Here is a 6000-nt window from a genome sequence, read left to right as displayed (position 1 = left end):
TAACCAAGCTCCTAATTTATCCCTCCCCCACCTCCTTTCCCCTTTGATAACCATAAGTTTGTTTTCTATGTGAGTCTGTTTCTGTTTCATAAATAAGTTCATGTCATATTTTATTTATTTGTTTGTTTGTTTATTTATTTAGGCTGTGCTGCGTGGCTTGTGGGGTCTTAGTTCACTGACCAGGGATTGAACCCGGGGCCATGGCAATGAAAGCACCAAGCCTTAACCACTGGACCACCAGGGAAGTCCCTTGTGTTATATTTTAGATTCCACATATAAGTGATATCATATAGTATTTGTCTTTCTCTTTCTGACTTACTTCACTTAGTATGATAATCTCTAGGTCCATCCATGTTGCTGCAAGTGGCATTATTTCATTCTTTCTTACGGCTGAGTAGTATTCCATTGTGTATGTATGTACCACATCTTCTTTACTTATTCATCTGTCGATGGACATTTAGGTTGCTTCCATGTCTTGGCTACTGTAAATACATAGCAAGTCTATTATTATCTTCATTTTAAAGATGAGAAACTGAGTTATAGACATTTGCCTAAAGTGTCTTTGCTAGTAAAACCTGGAGACTGGCTGCAGAGTTGGTCCTATCCGCCCTGCTCCCTAGCCTCTGTGTATAAGCAATGGCATTTCACACCCATACCCCACGCGGGGCAGAGGGTGGTGGGCAGTTGCCTTCATTCTATAAAGCCAAGGCTCAGAGAGGTAAAGTGAAGGGTCAGTGGCAGGGCTGGGACATACGTGAATTCTGGGCCTGGGACTCTGGAGCTTGAGCCTTTACCCCAGCTCCCTCGCGCCTGCTGAGCAACCAGGCTGGGTGTTTGTCCACACTCCCTCCCATGGCTTTTTTTTTTTTTAATTAATTTATTTTTGGCTGTGTTGGGTCTTCGTTGCTGTGCGCTGGCCCTCTCCAGTTGCGGTGAGTAGGGGCTACTCTTTGTTGAGGTGCACGTGCTTCTCATTGCAGTGGCTTCTCTTGTTGCGGAGCACAGGCTCTAGGCGCACAGGCTTCAGTAACTGTGACACGTGGGTTCAGTAGTTGTGGCTCACGGGCTCTAGAGCACAGGCTCAGTAGCTGTGGCGCACGGGCTTAGTTGCTCCGTGGCATGTGGGATCTTCCTGGACCAGGGCTTGAACCCGTGTCCCCTGCATTGGCAGGCAGATTCTTAACCACTGCGCTACCAGGGAAGCCCTCCCATGGCACTTTGAACTTCTTAAGGGTGGGGCTAGACTTAGCTAGCTCTGCTTCCCCCCTTCATCTGCCCTGGGAGTCGAGGGATAAGGAAATTTACTGAGCATAATGAAAAGTGGATTTATAGGAGAGGGAAGCAGGACCAATTTCATGGGTGAGTGACCCACGCAGTCACACAGGGCCCTGCCCTCAGACGGACCCCACACTTAGTTTAATGCACTGTTGTCACCATCTTGAAATTCTTAATTTTTGAGCAAGAGGACGTGCATTTTATTTGCAGTGGACCCCACAAATGATGTAGCTAGACCTGGGGAGAGGGCCAGTACCAGCTCCCCCCACCCTCCCAGGCCACCTCTGTGCTAAGTGCCATTTGGGTGGCCAGCAGCAGAGCAGGCCTGGCACTTGCTGGCTGGGGAGACTCGCCCTACCACCACCTTTCCAGGTGCCAGGCCGGAAAGGAAACCTCAGCGCTGACGCCCATGTACGGGCAGGAAACAGTGAGAGCAGACACCCAACGTCGGGGAGGACCTGTTTTGCCCTCAGCCTGGCGCTTCTGCCTCCCCACCCGCCCCCCTCCAGAGAGCTACAAGGGGGGCAGGAAGTCCAGCTGCTATGCCCCCTGACTGTGCCATGACAGTGCTAGGATGGCAAGACAGAGGGAGAGAAGCAGAAAGAGAGCCAGACCCAGAGGGAAACACCCTGAAAGACCCAGAAAAGGAAAGGCAGAGAAAGAGGTAGAGAAAGGAGGAGGGGAGAAGAGAAATGAGAGAAAAGAGACCATGGAGGACGCTGAGAGAGAGGCACAAGTGAGGCCCAAGGTACTCAGGACAGTGGCCACTCAGCAAGCCATCTCCCTCGGCTCAACACTGCACAGACGTCATCTCCGTTTATCCTCAAAACAATCCAGTGAGGCCAGGAGGGAGGCGCCCCGGGTACAGATGAGAAAGGCAGTGCTCAGAGAGGTGCAGTAACTTGCCTAAGGCACCCAGAGAGGCAGCCGGAAGTGGCACTAGCATTCGACCCCAGGTCTTTTCCGCACACATCCTCCCTCCCCCTGACACGGCAAGTACCAGTCGCCACAGTGGGGCCGGTGGGGGCTACGAGACCGTGACTGGGACACTCGCAGGCGGGCTGAGAGGGTCAAGGCACAGACACCCACGGTGGGAACGCAGCAAGGACCTAGCGCCAGGCTGAGCCGCGGACGTCGAGGCGCATGCGCGCTGGGAACGGCCCCGGGAGGGCGCCGGGGGCTGGGGCGGGGCCGGATTCAGGGGCGGGGCCACGTCGCGCTGAAGCTCCGAGGCGGAAAAGGAGACTGGGGTCGGGGCAGCCGTGGGGCTAGTGACCTTACGGAGGGTTCCGAGGAGAGCCGCTGCTCTAGGGAAGTGGGTCAGGCGGAGCCAGCGGTCTGGAAGCCTGGCCCAGAGTTGTGGGCCATCAAAGGCCCTTGGATTGTGCGGGAGGGAGCAAAGAGCCTGTCTCCTGGAGATGTAGGAACCTCCTGGATAACCAGGCTCTTTCCTCCCTCAGGGCCTGTGCACTTGCTGTTCCACATGCCTGGAAAGCTCTTTTCCCTGCCCCTAACAAAGCTGCTTCCCTCCTAGCCTAGCTCTGGCAAAAGTGCCAGTCCGCAGAGGTTCCCCCGACTTCACCTGGGGAGGCTGCTGGCTCTTACAATAACTTGTCACTTGCCTCATAAGGATGTTTTGAGCATTAAATGAGATCATCTGGGTTCTAGGAACAGTGACCTGCAAGTGGGGAGAACCCAGTAAGTGTCAGTGTTTATTATTATGTATGGTTTGCCCATAGATTCACTGTCTTTCTCTATGTTGGATCCCCAAGGCCAAGCACCAGTGCCTGGCATGTAGTAGGAGCTCAACAAATATTGTTGGATAAGTGAATGAGTAAATGAGGTGAAGTCCCAGCAGCCTAGCCAGAGCCTGGCACAGTCTGTGCCCTGGGACATCAAAGAGGTGGCTGTCCACTTTAGGCAGGAGTTTCTCCTGGTCAATCTGCACACCCCTGGTGAGGTGTACAGATCGGGAAGCCCTCAAGCTCATCCTCCAGGATCTTCAAACCCCAGGATGGAGACAAAGAAGTGAAGCCCCAGCAGGAGGAAACTTGCACCCCTGGGCCTTGGCACATGCCAGTCCTCACCCCCAAACTCACTCATGCTCACGTGCATACAGTGTCAAGTTCAAGACCTTCCCCAACTCTTCCCCTGACTCTTCTCCTGAGCATCCCATCTCCTCACATTATAGCTCTTGTCAGGTTAATTAGAGGCATTCATTTAGGGGTCTTCTTCCTCACCAGACTGGGCCACCACTGAATCCTGTTTCTCCTTGTGGCCCTAACTTTGTGCCCAGCGCCATGGTGGGGGTTAAAGAGTGCCCCAGTGACCACAACAAACAGGGGGACCCGGGGAGAGCCCCTTGAACAGGAACTTTTTTTTTTTTCACTAAAAATGAACAGGGTACCGCAAAAAAAAAAAAAAAAAGAACAGGAAGTTTTCAGCCCTCGGGATGCAGAGTGAGCAGGAGTCTTTCTTGCCGGAAAGGAGGGAAAGGAAGGTCATTCCAGGCAAGGGGAGTTATAAAGTCAACACCCAGAGGTGGAAATGAACTTGGCTTGTTGTAGGGACAGAAGGAAGACCAGAGAGACTGGAGAATAAAGGACACAGGGACGGGCGAGTGGACTGAGTTAGACAGATGGGCAGGGGCCAGACTGCAGGGCTCACAGGCCACAGAGAGGGGTGGGTTTTCTCCTAAGTGCAGGGGTGGTCATTGGAGATGGGGTTAGATTTAGGGCTGTAAAAATTCTGGCTAGGGACTTCCTTGGTGGTCCAGGGGTTAAGACTCCACACTCCCACTTCAGGGGGCCCGGGTTCGATCCCTGGTCAGGGAACTAGTTCCCGCATGCAACTAAAGATCCCCACGTGCCGCAGCTAAGACCCGCCGCAGCTAAGACCCATCGCAGTCTAAATAAATAAATAAATAAGGACTTCCCTGGTGGCGCAGTGGTTAAGAATCCACCTGCCAATGGGCTTCCCTGGTGGCGCAGTGGTTGAAAGTCTGCCTGCTGATGCAGAGCACATGGGTTCATGCCCCGGTCCGGGAAGATCCCACGTGCCGCGGAGCGGCTGGGCCCGTGAGCCATGGCCACTGAGCCTGCGCGTCCGGAGCCTGTGCTCTGCAACGGGAGAGGCCACAACAGTGAGAGGCCCGCGTACCGCAAAAAAAATAATAATAATAATCCACCTGCCAATGCAGGAGACATAGGTTTGAGCCCTGGTCCGGGAAAATCCCACATGCCACAGCGCAACTACTGAGCCTGTGCTCTAGAGCCCGTGAGCCACAACTCCTGAGCCCACGCTCCTAGAGCCTGTCTGCGACAAGAGAAGCCACGGCAGTGAGAAGCCCGCGCACCACAACGAAGAGTAGCCCCTGCCCGCCTCAACTAGAGAAAGCCCACGCGCAGCAATGAAGACCCAGTGCAGCCAAAAATAAATAAATAAGTAAATTTATTTATTTAATAATAAATAAATAAATAAACAAAAAAACTCTGGCTAGAGGAGAGGCAGGGAGGAGGCTGGTGCAGGCATCAGCGCCAGGCAGCACCAGGTGATGGGACTCAGATTGGGTTTAGCAGGGCACAGTGGAAGGATTTGTGGTGACACAGCAGGGTAGTCGACAGGACAGGCTGGATGAGAGCATGTGTATGTGGGGGTGGGGGGGGCGGCAGAGGCAAGTGAGGGAAGAGAGGAATGGAGGATGACTCCTGGGTTTTTTCGGTGGACGAAGGAGCCACTACTGAGATGGGGAGGCGGGAGAGGAGCAGGTGGGACCGGGCTGGGTGCGGAGCCAGAGCTCTCAGTGTGGGACGCGTTAAATTTGCAACACCTATTAGTCATCTGGGCAAGATGCCAGGTAATGATGTATCTGCAGTCCTGCCAGCTAGGCAGAGACGGGGTTCCACTCCTCATTCACTCCCAGCATTCCAGCCAGAGGCTGGCACGGTCTAGGCACCAAAGTTGGTTGAAAACGACTGAAGCCAGCCTGAAAAGGCAGGTTGACAATCGACCTTCCCTCAACCACCAGAGGGCAGCACTACCCAAAAAAAGCCTCCCTAGGCCCGCGCTGGGACCAACCTCTCCCCAGCCCAGGGCTTCCAAGAGCGGCTTTCCAGGGTCCCAGGAATCAGTGAGGGGTGCCCTGGAGACTCTCTCCCTCCCTCTCTCTCTCTCTCTCCCACTCCTTCAACCCCAGCTTCAGGCCTGCCTGGGTTGCGGGTTGGGCAGTGGCTGGGAAGGGCCTTCTGGGCTTTCAGGTGGTGTCGGGGAGGTAGGGCCACCTCGGGGAGCAGGATGGCTGGCTTTTCAGAATTCACGGGGACTCTGGTCTGATGAGTTCTTTGGACAGGATTTTTCAATAGGTGTGGCTCCAGAAACCCCAGGTGGCCGTAGTTAGAGTCCCGAAGAGTTGGGGAGAGGCGTGAGGAGAGGAAGTTAGATGCCTTCTGGCGCATCCTCCTGTGCCTCTGGCCGTCTTCTACCCCAAACTCCATGTGCCACCTTGGGCTGTGGAGCTCATTCACTCAATCACTCATTCATTCATCAAACATTGACTATACCTTTCTGTGCCAGGTCCCACGGTGGGCACTGGGGGCAAGAGGTGAACTGGGAGCTTCAGTTACAGTGGGAGGAGGTATGAACCCTTTTTTTTTTTTTGCAGTACTTTGGCCTCTCACTGTTGTGGCCTCTCCCATTGCGGAGCACAGGCTCCGGATGCGCAGGCTC

This window comes from Mesoplodon mirus, assembly GCF_964341445.2.
Source record: "Mesoplodon mirus genome assembly, chromosome: 7".
Taxonomy (NCBI): domain Eukaryota; kingdom Metazoa; phylum Chordata; class Mammalia; order Artiodactyla; family Ziphiidae; genus Mesoplodon; species Mesoplodon mirus.
The sequence above is the reverse complement of the archived record's forward strand: the minus strand, read 5'-3'. Positions refer to the sequence as shown.